The following is a 14988-nucleotide window of genomic DNA, read 5'->3' on the forward strand; positions in this document are numbered from 1 at the left end:
ACTCGAGAATTCTCGCTCCTCTCCATGGCGGCTTCATTCTAGTCGCCGCTAATTTTTCAACATTTTGGAAAATTCCCGGCGACCATAATGAGGCTGCGACTAGTTCCCAGAATTCGGGAACTCCTCACGACCACGAAGGCGGCTCCCCGGCAACCACCCGCGAACATGTGGCGGCCATGTGGCGGCCATGTGGCGACTGCATAGTCTCCTGCAGTCGCCTAAAAAGTCACCTGAGTGGGACAGGCCCATTAGTGTTTAAGTGTCTGGAATGGGACTTGAACCCACAACCTTCTGACTTAAAACCAGAATGCAGCCAATCATCCAGAGCTGACATCATCAGACTGGGAAGGACGTTTTTTTACCAGAAGGTGTTTGGATTTTAGGCATCTGAATCACTATTCATTGTACATCTGGGGAACCCAATCCACCAGTGTGTTATACATTGTGGTCAATGCATCTGTATTTCAGAGGCAGAGTACATCTTGAACCAACTGCATAGTGCATCAGCACTATTAACTAAATGAACTTCTTGGCAATGCTTAATGCTTTCGGAGCTCCCGCAACGCAACTTCTCCAGCCCGTGTCGCGGAGTTGGAACGACCCGGAGCGGGGCCGTACATCGCCCGGCGTGGCTTTAATGGCCGCGGGACATTCCAGCGCCCACCGGGGGCTCCAACTTGTGACTTTTGGGCCTGGAGCGGGGCCGTACATCGCCCGGCGTGGCCTAAAATGGCCGTGGGACTTACCATCACCCGCCTGGGGCTTCGACATCGGGAGAGAAATGGTGCAGGGGAGAGAAAAGACTTTGCCTTCCATCACAGTGAGGAGGAGATTCACTGTGATGGATGTTTGTGTAAATTGAATTGTGTGTGTGTGTCTTGTAGGAATTGTCTTTGTTTGTATGGCTGTGGAAACAGAGTTTCGTTTGAGCCTCACTGAGGTTCAAATGATATAGAATAAATATTGTATTGTACTGGACTGAAAGAATTCTGTACCATAGGCTGCTATCATTCTGATTTGATTCCACACACTATTCAAAGGGGTGCCAGTGGATTTTTATAGGTATATCAGACTGGGAATGAAGTTTCATTACTAAAAGGTGTTCGGATTTTAGGCATTCGATGACCCCATGCTGAACCCAACTGTGATATTTGGGATGGTTGTAGCTCAAAATGCAAGGAGCACTGGGATAGAAATGACTTGCAGGTAGAGGGATCGCCATGGTACCTTTCCAGGGTGGGAAGAACTGGTTCCAGAATGGGCTGGAAGTGGACGGAGGCAGAGAGGCACCAGCAGAGACGGAAGGAATTGGCAGTGGTGCGAGGTGTGACAAGACCTGGCTGACAGTGTTTGCCAATTGCTGGATGGTCGCTACAAGTTGTTCTATTCAAGCCTCATGGGTGCCAAGAGTGGAGCCTTGAAGTTGAACAGCCCTGCACCACCGAGCCAGTAAATCCTCAGGTACATAGAAACATAGAAACATAGGTGCAGGAGTAGGCCATTCAGCCCTTCGAGCCTGCACCGCCATTCAATATGAACATGGCTGATCATCCAACTCAGTATCCCGTACCTGCCTTCTCTCCATACCCCCTGATCCCTTTAGCCACAAGGGCCACATCTAACTCCCTCTTAAATATAGCCCATGAACTGGCCTCAACTACCTTCTGTGGCAGAAAATTCCAGAGATTCACCACTCTCTGTGTGAAAATTTTTTTTCTCATCTCGATCCTAAAGGATTTCCCCTTTAACCTTAAACTGTGACCCCTTGTCCTGGACTTCCCCAACATCGGGAACAATCTTCCTGCATCTAGCCTGTCCAACCCCTTAAGAATTTTGTAAGTTTCTATAAGATCCCCCCTCAATCTTCTAAATTCTAGCGAGTACAAGTACGGAACTGGGAGCCACAAGACTCTGGTTGGGCTAATCGGAATTGGCTGCCGCGTCCATACTGGCCAACTAATCTGTCAACAGGCCCTGAAATGGAAAGGACTCGAATGCAGGTTTACCGAGAAGTAATGAAGAAAACCCAATATCCGAATGGAACAGAAAGATATAGACCGACAGAACTCAGAACTGCTATCAAACGGACAGAATGCAGAACTGATTAGTCAGCACACAATTGGTGATGATCTCAGGTATTTATACCAAATCATAGATTAAGGGAGCAGATTAAATTAGCAGGTGTAACTCCTAATAGCTCAGGAGAGGAGTGTGGAAAGAACCTCAAGTGTCTGGAGTTGTGACAAGTACAAGTTCACCAAGTTGGAATGGCCCTTAACTATAAAACTCTCAGATACATGGAGAACTTCAGAACAATTGCTTTGTCATTTATTGAAACATAACGATAATTAGTATCTGTTAATAGATCACATGTGATATCAATTACTTGTTTAATTAATTCTTGTTACGTGGGTGTCATTGAGTCGGCTGACATTGATTGCTCATCTTTATTTGCACATCAGAAGGTGGCTGTGAGTCATCTTCTCAAATTTCTGCAGTCCCTGCTGAATAAAAACCACACAGCTTTCCCTCTTCAAAAAGGTACTTCCCCAGATATAACAATGAATAGTGATTCAGTCTATTATCTGGTTTTCTCAGACATTTAGAACTACTTAGCACTGCTTGGATCTCCGGTGTTGTAGTCTTGTCCTGATCAGAAGAATGTGTGACATTCTGAAGCCGCTCACTGTGAATCTCTGACTCCTCTTCTCCAGTTCCTCTTGTTTCCACTTTAGTTTAAAGATCAAGTTCAAGTTCAAGTGAGTTTATTGTCATGTGTCCCTATAGGCCAATGAAATTCTTGCTTTGCTTCAGCACACAGAACATAGTAGGCATTTACTACAAAAACATATCAGTGTGTCCATATACCATAATATAAATATATATACACACATAAATAAATAAACTGATAAAGTGCAAATAACAGATTAATGTTCAGAATTTTGTCCGTGCCAAGTTTAATAGCCTGATGGCTGTGGGGAAGTAGCTATTCCTGAACCTGGTTGTTGCAGTCTTCAGGCTCCTGTACCTTCTACCTGAAGGTAGCAGGGAGATGAGTGTGTGGCCAGGATGGTGTGGGTCTTTGATGATACTGCCAGCCTTTTTGAGGCAGAGACTGCAATAGATCCCCTCGATGGAAGGAAGGTCAGAGCCGATGATGGACTGGGCAATGTTTACTACTTTTTGTGGTCTTTTCCTCTCCAGGGCGCTCAAGTTGCCGAACCAAGCCACGATGCAACCGGTCAGCATGCTCTCTACTGTGCACCTGTAGAAGTTAGAGAGAGTCCTCCTTCACAAACCGACTCTCCGTAATCTTCTCAGGAAGTAGAGGCGCTGATGAGCTTTCTTAATAATTGCATCAGTGTTCTCAGACCAGGAAAGATCTTCAGAGATGTGCACGCTCAGGAATTTAAAGCTCTTGACCCCTTGACCATCGACCTGTTGATATAAATGGGGCTGTGGGTCTCCATCCTACTCCTTCCAAAGTCCCCAATCAGTTCCTTGGTTTTGCTGGTGTTGAGGGCCAGGTTATTGTGCTGGCACCATATGGACAGTTGCTCGATCTCTCTTTTATACTCTGACTCATCCCCACCAGTGATACGTTCCACAACAATGGTGTCGTCAACGAACTTGATGATGGAGTTCGCACTATGACTGGTGCAATGTGGAAACAGGCCCTTTGGCCCACCAAGTCTGTGCCGACCAGCGATCCCTACATACAAACACATCCCTACATACCCTACATACCCTACGCAGGAAAATTTACAATTCTACCAAGCCAATTAACCTATAAACCTGTATGTCTCTTGGAGTGTGGGAGGAAATCCACACAGGTCACGGGGAGAATGTACAAACTCCATACAGACAGCACCCATAGTCAGGATCAAACCCGGGTCTCTGGCACGATAAGGCAGCAACTCTACCACTGCCATCTTGCTGCCCGCTGTGCGCCACTTCTAGAATAAAATCCTCATTACAGATTCCTTCCGTCTCTCAATGGAATAGCTAGTTCATGTGCGCACTTATCATTTCTTTTTCCAATTCACACGAGATATAATTTGGTACGAAACACAAAACCTGGAGGAACTGACCAGGTCAGGCAGCATCTGTGGAAGGAATGGACAGACAACATTGCGGATCGGGACCCTTCAGACATTGTAATAGAGGGTAAAATATATGAGAGGTGGGGGGGGGGGGGGGGGGTTGAGGGATGAAGCTTGGCAAGTAATAGGTGGATACAGATGAGGGGGGGGGGGTGATTATTTAGTGTCACAGATTTTTACTGTTATACCAATAAACCCTTATTGCATGTCATAATTGTTAAACTTTTAAAGGGCTGTCCCACTGCGGTGACCTAATCCAGGAGTTCAGAAGAGTTTGCTCTCGACTCGCAGCATGGTGGACATGAGGTCCGAGGAGGTCTTTGTAACTCTCCTTCATGCTCAAGAGTAGTCCCCGCGTACTCGATGCCTCAGCTATGTGGCGGCGTATTTTTCAACATGTTGAAAAATGCCCGCGAGTAAAAAAAGGTCGCCATAGAAAAAATCTATATATTTTTTACTCGTATGTTTAGTCGAGGTAGGTCGTAGTAGGTCGGCATGTTATTCGTAGGTAATCGAGGGTAGTCGAAGGTAGTTGTAGATAGTCTTCAACATAGTCGAAGGGAGGTCGAAGGAGATCGAAGAAGGTTGTCTTCACTCTCCACTATTCGGTGTCCAATTTTCCCAAAGCTAGTCGAAGCTGGTCTTCAACATAGTCGAAGGGAGGTCGAAGGAGGTCTTCTACATAGTCGAAGGAGGTCTTCAACATGACACCTTTTCAAACTCTCCTAAACTCTTCTAAACTCGCCAATTAGGTTGCCGCAGTGGGACAGCCCCTTAACACTCTATTGCATTGTTTGATCTCCTTCTGCTCTTTCCTCTAAACTGGGCCAGAATAGATGTGCACACGATTTATGACACACCTACAGCTCTGCAATGATGAATGGTTGGGTTTGAATAATCCTGGAACATTTATCCCTTCCTTGAGAATGTCTTTCGGCTACAACACAGGACATTGGATGGTATAGGAGCATGAAAATATATTTAATATTTCTTTGTAAAGCTTTTAAAGGGATATGACATAGAAAATAGAAACATAGAAAATAGGTGCAGGAGTAGGCCATTCGGCCCTTCGAGCCTGCACCGCCATGACCTTAATTAAAATTGACTTTAAAAAATTGGATCAATGTTAGATGAGTGTAAATGGTTGGTTGATAATTCAATGGACTCAATGGGATGAAGGGTCTATATCCATGTATTAAATCCACCTGTCTGATAGATCTAAAAATTTGCATCATTTGATGCTAATTTATGCCATTTGAATGGTTGTGGATTTAAATAATTCTCTAATTCCTACACAACTTCAGTGAATGAAACATCTTTGTCTTTCTGTGGGGCTGTCAGGTTAGTAAATAAATAGTAGACCTCAGTGCTACGAGAAGAATACAGGTGCACAACCTTTTATCCGAAGATCCAAATAACGAAAACCTCCGAATAGCGGTCATTTTTTCGGTCCTTGAAGAAAGGTCCTTGAAAACGTTCACCGGGGGCTGCCCGCAGAGGTGACAGCGGAACCTCCGGTCGGTCCTCGAAGAAAGGGGAACTAAATCCCCATTCATAAAAGAGAAGGTGAGGGTATATTGCGCGGGAGGGTTAATAATTGACAATATGCTGCTGCCTGCCCGCTGAGTTAAAAAGTTCCCACGGTAGACTCACGATACACAGTGTTTCGTGAGTCTTGCGTGGGAACTTTTTAACTCAGCGGGGCAGGCAGCAGCAGATTGTCGCTCGCTTCAGTTTCACCCCACCTACACCCCTCTGCTTCCCGGCCATGTGTGTGACCCCTTCCCTCCCCTCTCCAGCTCCCCGCCCATTGCACCGGCGCGGGGGCTTTGCACTGTCTTCACGTCGGCGATTGCAGCAGGGTAGTGACAGTCACCGGAGACGTCAGGACCAACGGGACACCGACCCCCAGGCCCACTGCAAGCACGGAGATCCCAGAGACCCACAGCCAGCAGCAGCCCCGTTCCAACTCCAGAGGAAAACTGCAAACTGGCCGGAGACGTCAGGACCACCAGAAGCCGTTCCCCGAGCTGCGCCCCCTCATCGGGACACCGACCCCCAGGCCCACTGCAAGCACGGAGATCCCAGAGACCCACAGCCAACAGCAGCCCAGCCCAGCCCCGCTCCAACTACAGAGGAACCTGGGTTGCGGATGACGGGGCGCAGCTCGGGGCGTCGTAGGGGCCCATCGGGGAGCGGGTTCCTGTTGGTCTTGACGTCTCCGGCCACCTGCCATCCTCCGGGAACTGTACCGCCCTTGCAGGAGAGTGGGGTTGTTTGCAGTTGCAGAGGGAGGGGGCAAGGGCGGTACAGTTTCCAGTCTCAGCTCCAGTCCAGGGGGGTGGCCGGAGACGTCAGGACCAACGGGACACCGACCCCCAGGCCCACTGCAAGCACGGAGATCCCAGAGACCCACAGCCAGCAGCAACTCCAGCCCAGCCCCGCTCCAACTCCAGAGGAACACGTAGGGGCAGAAGCTGATGGTGTGCAAGGTACGTCTTGTTCTTGGGGTGGCGGATGAGGGGGCACAGCTCGGGCTGTGGGCATACTGCCACTTGTCGCCGTAGCGGCCCATTGGGGAGCGGATTCCTCTGGAGTTGGAGGGGGAGGGAGGTATTGTGCTGTTTGATCGCCCCCTGCTATCCCAGGGACAGGGAGACACAGCGGCTTTTTAGACTGGTGGGCAATCACTTCCAAAGTTCTGCCCACACAGTCAGTACACCTCTCCTACACTGCATTTCATACAAACATTTATTCTGCAAGAAAAAACTACATTGAAGACTCAAACACGCGACCGAGTTTACTGCCGGGATCAAGGCGCAAACTCGCGACCTTGCGGATATGAGCCGAGCACTCTACCACTGAGCCAGCCATTAAAATCTACGCTAAAAAAATTCCATTCCGAAGACCGACAAATTCTGAATTACGAAAAGTGTCTGGTCCCAAGGCTTTCGGATAAAAGGTTGTGCACCTGTAGCCATATATTGCTCTCCGACAATAGTTTTCTGAGTAGGTATATTTTCAGCCTGATCTTCAACATCTAAGATATTACTTGCCACCAAGAGTATTTCTGATCTTTCAGTAGGTACCTGAAGAGCTCATATATTTGGCTTTACACTCCAGACTTGCCTATACAGTACATCTTGTCTGTACTGGAGATGCCATTTTGTCCCCTCTCCTACAACTGTGTCGAATACTTCTCTCTGTTTCTCACAGTGCTGGGAGGTCGAGGGGAGTCCTAATAGATGTATATAAAATTAGGAAAGGCAGAGATAGGGGTTTCCAGGGTGGAAATGTCAAAGACTAGAGGGCATAGCTTTAAGGTGAGAGGGGCTAGGTTTAAAGGAGATGTGTTGGGCAAGTGCTTTACACAGCGAGAGCGGTGGGTGCCTCCCTATACACTGGCATCTGCCAATCATCCCTGCCCTGCCTGCAATTGGTTCAAAACGCCGCAGCGAGACTTCTGACGGGCACCCGTAAAAGGGACCACATCACCCCAATTCTGGCCTCTCTCCACTGGCTCCCAGTACGGTACAGAGTCAACCTCAAGCTCCTCTTATTTGTATACAAAGCCCTTAACGGGCTTGCCCCCTCCTATATCAAAAATCTTCTAACCGACCATTCTACCTCCAGGTCCCTCAGGTCAGCCGACTTGGGGCTACTGACTATCCCGCGGTCCAGGTTTAAGCTCGGGGTGACCGCGCTTTTGCCGTTGCAGCACCTCGACTGTGGAACAGCATCCCTCACCTCATCAGAACTGCCCCCTCCATCGACTGCTTTAAGTCGAGCCTCAAAAACTATTTCTACTCCCTAGCGTTTTTGAGGGCGCTGTAAAGAGTTTATATATGTATTGTTAGATCTGTGTACCATTGTGTGTAACACATTAGTACCTGCACTGATGTACAGCACTTTGGTCAATGTGAGTTGTTTTTTAAATGTTTTATACAAATAAAATTGATTGTCTAACTGCAATGTGTTGCAGGTGTGGTCATGAGGCAGATACAATAGGGGCATTTAAGAAGCTTTGAGATAGTTAAATGAATGTGTAGGGAATGGAGGGATATGGTTCACATGAAGACAGAAGAGATTAATTTAACTTGGCATCATGCCCGCCACCATCAACGTGGGTCGAAGAGCCTGTTCTAGGCCCTATTTTTCTATGTTTTAAACTACATTTTGGCACCTATCTTTCTGATTGCATACAACATTAGATTTACTGATTCACAGTAAAGTTCCAGATGATTTTTATTCCTCAATTGCTGAGTTTTGAACACCAGGATCGCCAAAATGTTTGAAAATGAAACTAACTTTGCTTCTCCTGACTCTGTTGTGCATCTTTTTTTTCAACCATCGTCATCACCAGTTGTGGCACATTGAGAACTGGTGCACTTGCTGCTAAGGTGGAGTCAGTGGTACTCCAAATAAACCTCAGGAAATACAGTAAACATCAAAACATGCACCAGCTCCTTTATTGCAAACTACCAATAACTCTGGTTATATCGTATATACTTTCATCATTCCATTACATACATGTGACTCATTGACCCATTTATATATGAACATATCATAGGAAGTAAATTATTCATAAGGCCAAGAAATTACTTGCCTTGTCAAGATATTCCAGGTAATAGCGCAGGATATTCCTGGATGCTACTCGATCATTCCTATCCTGTCTGGGATGTTAACAGTGAGGCTGTTACCTGTTAATACTAGCCTGTGTTTACTGAGTGCTAATGTTGTTTATTTTAAGTAGCACCTCACTTCAAACAACCTCAAAATGAACTTCCTGTCAAGAATATTAACAGCAGAATATTTTCAAAGCCCTTATATGGGAAGAGCTCTTTCACATGTAGAGAGGTACCTCAGGCAGGATAGTGAACAATACTTCAAACTGGAAGCGGTCAATTAGAGGTGGAACGTTTTCTCACACAATGGAAGAGGAGGTTTTTTTTACATTCATTCTTAGGATGTGTGCATCTTTGGTCGGGTAGCTTTTAATGTTGGATGATTTTCTAGGTAATTGCAGAGGCAACCGCATTGCTGTAATCTGGAGTCACGGACTGTATAACTGTGGATTTGGTAAAGGCACCACATTTCATTCTCTTAAAGTACGCTACTGAATTAGTTGGATTTCCTGGTCACTATTCTGATTTTAGCTCTTAAATTCCAATGTTTTTGTTTAATTGCCATGGCAAGATTTGAACTCAAATTGCCAGGTCATTAATTCAGATCTCTGTAGCAGAAGTCCAGTAACCACGATTCTGGTGTCACCTCACTCACAATTCAGCATATCACTTTACACTTTACTTTACTTTAGAGATATAGCACGAAAACAGGCGAGTCAGCCCACTGAGTCGGCACCAACCAGCAATCACCCTGTACACTAGCACTATCTGACACACTAGGGACAATTTACAATTTTACAAAAGCCAATTAACCTACAAACCTGTACGTCTTTTGAATATGGGAGGAATCCAGAGCACTCGGAGAAAACACACGCAGTAATAGGGAGAATGTACGAACTCCGTTCTGACAGCCCCATTATTCAGGATCAAACCCTGGTCTCTGGTGCTGTAAGGTCGCTACGCCACCATGCCGCTCCTGATCAGAAGGTATTTCTTCAGTTTGAAGACTTTCTCTCATGCAGCCTCAGCTTTGAAAAGGTATGCTCATGGGGAGAGATTCTGACATAGCTCTGCATGGTAAGAGGCACTCTGTGATCCCTCCTATGATGTTGAGTGTGCGCACAAGCCTTGACTGCCTGGACTGTGATATCATGATCTCTATTTTAGACTTCCCTTGCACTAACCCCTCTTTCCTTCCATTCTCCAACTAGCTTAGTGAGTTTGTCCGAGCTGTATTGCCAGGTATTGGTGGCACGTTACAGGTGGAATAGCATGAAACTCCATCTCCAAGGGGTAATGGTGCTAGGAAACTAAAGCTTACACCGCCCCATGCAAACAGAATCACAATACAAGCGGAAAATGCTGGTAAAACCCAGGTTAGTCAGCATCTGTGGAGAGAATAAAATGGTTAACCTAATTTGCAGAAGGACATCCTTGTGATTGAGGCAGTGCAGCGTAGGATCACGAGATTGATCCCTGGGATGGCGGGACTGTCATATGAGGAAAGATTGAAAAGACTAGGCTTGTATTCACTGGAGTTTAGAAGGATGAGGGGGATCTTATACAAACATATACAATTATAAAAGGACTGGACAAGCTAGATGCAGGAAAAATGTTCCTAATGTTGGGTGAGTCCAGAACCAGGGCCACAGTCTTAGAATAAAGGGGAGGTCATTTAAGACTGTGAGAAAAAACTTTTCACCCAGAGAGTTATGAATGTATGGAATTCCCTGCCACAGAGGGCAGTGGAGGCCAAATCACTGGATGGATTTAAGAGAGAGTTAGATAGAGCTCTAGGGGCTATAGGAGTCAAGGGATATGGGGAGAAGGCAGGTACGGGTTATTGATAGGGGACGATCAGCCATGATCACAATGAATGGCAGTGCTGGCTCGAAGGGCTGAATGGCCTCCTCCTGCACCTATTTTCTATGTTTCTATGTTTCTATGTTTGTCTGAGACCCCTCCTCAGAAGAGATATTTGATATCACGTGGAAATAAACTCTGCTCATAATTAGTAACTACTTACAGGTAACTTTTGCATCAGATAAATATAGTACATATACTTCAACAGAAGGTGAAACTCAGTCAAATTATATCGAAATCTAAAAATGGCATCTATGATTCTTGGAAATGAGTTACCATAGTAGATCTTGTAAGGGGTGGTTTCAAACCATAGCGCCTGTAATACATTGTCACTTCCTGCATGAGAGGCTTAGTCAAATGTGATCAATTAAAACTATGCAAAGTCAAAAATCAGGTTCTGGAAACAACCCAAAATTGTTGCATAGTTCACAAAACCTTCTAGTTCACACTTCTATTTGTTTAATAAGTCAAAAGTCATGGATTTGGATGAGGAAAAATGGCTAGAAATAAAGCTAAACAAAGACAATTATAAATACTTCGGTGCAGAATAGCGTGAAAATGATATTCTATACACAAGAATACTGACTGTGGTTTGTTGGGTAGATTGTGGTTTTTTTGGCAGCAGCCAAAAGCAATCTCCTCCAGGAGACCTAAGCTGCAATCGAGAGATGTTACCAATATGGTGATCATGGAAAACTTATTTTCTAACCATCAGTTGGCCTTTCACCAGCAAAACTAAATATCTTAATGTCCATGTTGGAAACATGACGTTTCTAAGGTGCAAGCCAAGTAAAGTCAGTCCCCTTTGTGGTCACCTGGATAGCACAGTGGCACAGCAGTAATTCTGCTGCCTCTCAGCTCCGGCAATCCAGGTTCAATCCTGACCTTGGGTGTAATTTGAATGTTTTCCCTGTGAATGCATGGATCTCCCCCACCCCTCCCTCCCCACTCGCCCCTGGATGCTCTGGGTTCCTCACCCAATCAACGTTGTGCAGATTAGTAAATTTCCACTGAGAATTCTCCTTAGTGTGTCGAGAATCTGGGAGAAAAGAATGCGGATAAATGAACTGGGATTGGGGGTAGGTTTAGTTCACACGGATGTAGCTGATTCAGTAAGACCATTGTGAATTTTAATTGCTGCCACAATTATCTTCCACTCCTGGGTAGTCCTGCGTTTTGATCCAGGCAATCTGAAGCTGATTTGTTGTGGTGGTGACCTTCACAGTTGTTTTACTGGGCCAAACAACTCTGAAGAAGGGTTTTGGCCCAACACATTGCCTATTTCCTTCACTCCATAGATGCTGCTGCACCCGCTGAGTTTCTCCAGCATTTTTGTGTACCTTCCAGCATCTGCAGTTCCTTCTTAAAGTCTCAGTGAAGCCGACTCTTTTCCATGCACGGCTGCCCATCAGATCACAGGAGCTCACTTTAATCTGGTTTTGTGTGCTGTTCAGGGTTCACACACCCTTTATAAATAGGCTAGCCAAGTTTGGTCACTCGGAGGTAGACCTGGGTGCATTGGTTTATACAATAGTGGGTCGGGTACCGTGCTCCAGGATGCAGTATATCAAAGACTTGAACCTTCACAAAAAGTGCAATTCTTACATTTACCAATTTCAATACTGCAGGATGTTGTGATGCAATGCACAGGAGCACAGAGGTACAACATTATTTTGGTTGATGCATTTACTACATGGAACTTCATTAAAGAGGAAAGTTAAAAAATAAAATTCATAAAGAAAGCTGACTGAATACTCAATTTGAAGGAGTAACGAGAGATGTATTTAAAACATTGTCAACAGATCGGCTATTAAATAAAGCTCATAGATTTAAAATTATTGGCAAGAAGATCTAGATCTGAGATTTTTTTACACTTGAATTTGTTGGGATTTGGAATCTACTCCCTCAGAAAGGAAAGACGATAACATGAATAGAGGCTCCAAAGCTACATGCCTCAGCAGTGAAGTGACATAGAAACATAGAAACATAGAAAATAGGTGCAGGAGTAGGCCATTCGGCCCTTCGAGCCTGCACTACCATTCAATATGATCATGGCTGATCATCCAACTCAGTATCCTGTACCTGCCTTCTCTCCATACCCCCTGATCCCTTTAGCCACAAGAGCCACATCTAACTCCCTCTTAAATATAGCCAATGAACTGGCCTCAACTACATTCTGTGGCAGAGAATTCCAGAGATTCACCACTCTCTGTGTGAAAAATGTTTTTCTCATCTCGGACCTAAAGGATTTCCCCCTTATCCTTAAACTGTGACCTCTTGTCCTGGACTTCCCCAACATCGGGAACAATCTTCCTGCATCTAGCCTCTCCAACCCCTTAAGAATTTTGTACGTTTCTATAAGATCCCCCCTCAATCTTCTGAATTCCAGCGAGTACAAGCCGAGTCTATCCAATCTTTCTTCATATGAAAGTCCTGCCATCCCAGGAATCAGTCTGGTGAACCTTCTCTGTACTCCCTCTACGGCAAGAATGTCTTTCCTCAGATTAGGAGACCAAAACTGTACGCAATACTCCAGGTGTGGTCTCACCAAGACCCTGTACAACTGCATTAATGGGATTTGGAATCCACTCCCTCAGAAAGGAAAGATGATAACATGAATAGAGGCTCCAAAGCTTCATGCCTCAGCAGCTGAAGTGACAATATGCCATTGAGGTGTGCAGGTCTGTGCAGACCATGGCATGGATGCCAGCAACATCATTCCATTCGGATTAGCGGAAGATCCATCTTTATCCATGTTCCTGTTGTGTGTATAAAATAACATTAATTTTAATAATGCCAAACCAGCAATATAGATAAGTTAGACACAAAATGCTGGAGTAACACAGTGGGTCAGACAGCATTTCTGGAGAAAAAGATAAGGTGACGTTTTGAGTCAGAACACTTCTTCAGACTGGAAGCGACCCGAAGCGTCACCTATTCCTTTTTTCCAGAGATGCTACCTGACCCGCTGAATTACTTCAGCATTTTGTGTCTATCTTCGGTATAAACCAGCATCTATAATTCCTTCCCATGCAATATTAAACCTGTTGTACATCTCCTCAGTTTTATTTCCTGCACAAAGTAAGCTAAACATTAGTTAATCAACTGCAGAGGTTGAAAGGATCTGAAGGAATTCAGCTAAAATTCAGGGGTATTTTTCAGGAAGATTATTCCACTTTCCTTTCACCCGTTGATATGATATCAATAGACAATAGACAATAGGTGCAGGAGTAGGCCATTTGGCCCTTTGAGCCATTCAATTGGCTGATCATCCCCAATCAGTACCCCGTTCCTGCCTTCTCCCCATATCCCCTGACTCTGCTTTTTAAAGAGCCCTCTCTAGCTCTCTCTTGAAAATATCATCAGAATGAGAATTGGTGGAATTTGACGGAATGTCTCTAAGTAGCAGAGAAGTCAAACAGATTGAGCAGCAGTGTGAACAATTGTTGAATAGGTCATGTACTGGTGTGAAGCTCGGAATAGCCAAAAGTAAGAACGTGAGGTGGCAATCTCTCAACCTAATCACAGATTGCTATCACACTATGTGAAATTAATCTTTCTGCAACCAATGTTCAATGTGCCCGAAGGTCAGTGGACACTTCTCTTCCTTGAACCACATTAATAGAATGCAACAAACTTTCTGTCTACTCCACCAAGCCCCCTCATAATTTCAAAAGCTTCTCTCAGCTAGATAGTCACATCAGATAGTCCACCACTCTGGAGAAGAGGTTCAAGGTGCATCTTGTGAAATGTGATTCACCAACGTATCCAGTTGAAATCCTCCCGCTTTTGAGTCATAGAGTGATGCAGTTACAGAAAAAAAAAGCAAGCCCCTCATCCCTCTTAGACATAGACATAGACATAGATCTTGGTCTGAAATGGCTATCACAGCCCATCTACACTAAGGTATTTGCCCAGCATTCAGTCCACCGCTGTCTATATCACAACACTTCAAATACTCGTAGTGTCATACAATCATATAGTATGGAAGCAGGCCCTTCGGCCCAAGTCATCCGTGCAGACCAAGATGTCCCATCTAAGCTAGTCCCATTTGCCTGCATTTAGAATGTAGAACATTAAAGTACAAGAGCGGGCCGGTTGGCCCACGATGTTTATGCCGAACATGATGCCTAGCTGAACTGATCTCATCTGCCTGCACATAAATCATATCCCACCATTCCCTGCATCTCATAGAAACATAGAAATTAGGTGCAGGAGTAGGCCATTCGGCCCTTCGAGTCTGCACCGCCATTCAATATGATCATGGCTGATTATCCAACTCAGTATCCTGTACCTGCCTTCTCTCCATCTGATCCCTTTAGCCACAAGGTCCACATCTAACTCCCTCTTAAATATAGCCAATGAACTGGCCTCAACTACCCTCTGTGGCAGAGAAT

Source organism: Amblyraja radiata, chromosome 1 (assembly GCF_010909765.2).
Source record: "Amblyraja radiata isolate CabotCenter1 chromosome 1, sAmbRad1.1.pri, whole genome shotgun sequence".
In the NCBI taxonomy this organism is placed as follows: domain Eukaryota; kingdom Metazoa; phylum Chordata; class Chondrichthyes; order Rajiformes; family Rajidae; genus Amblyraja; species Amblyraja radiata.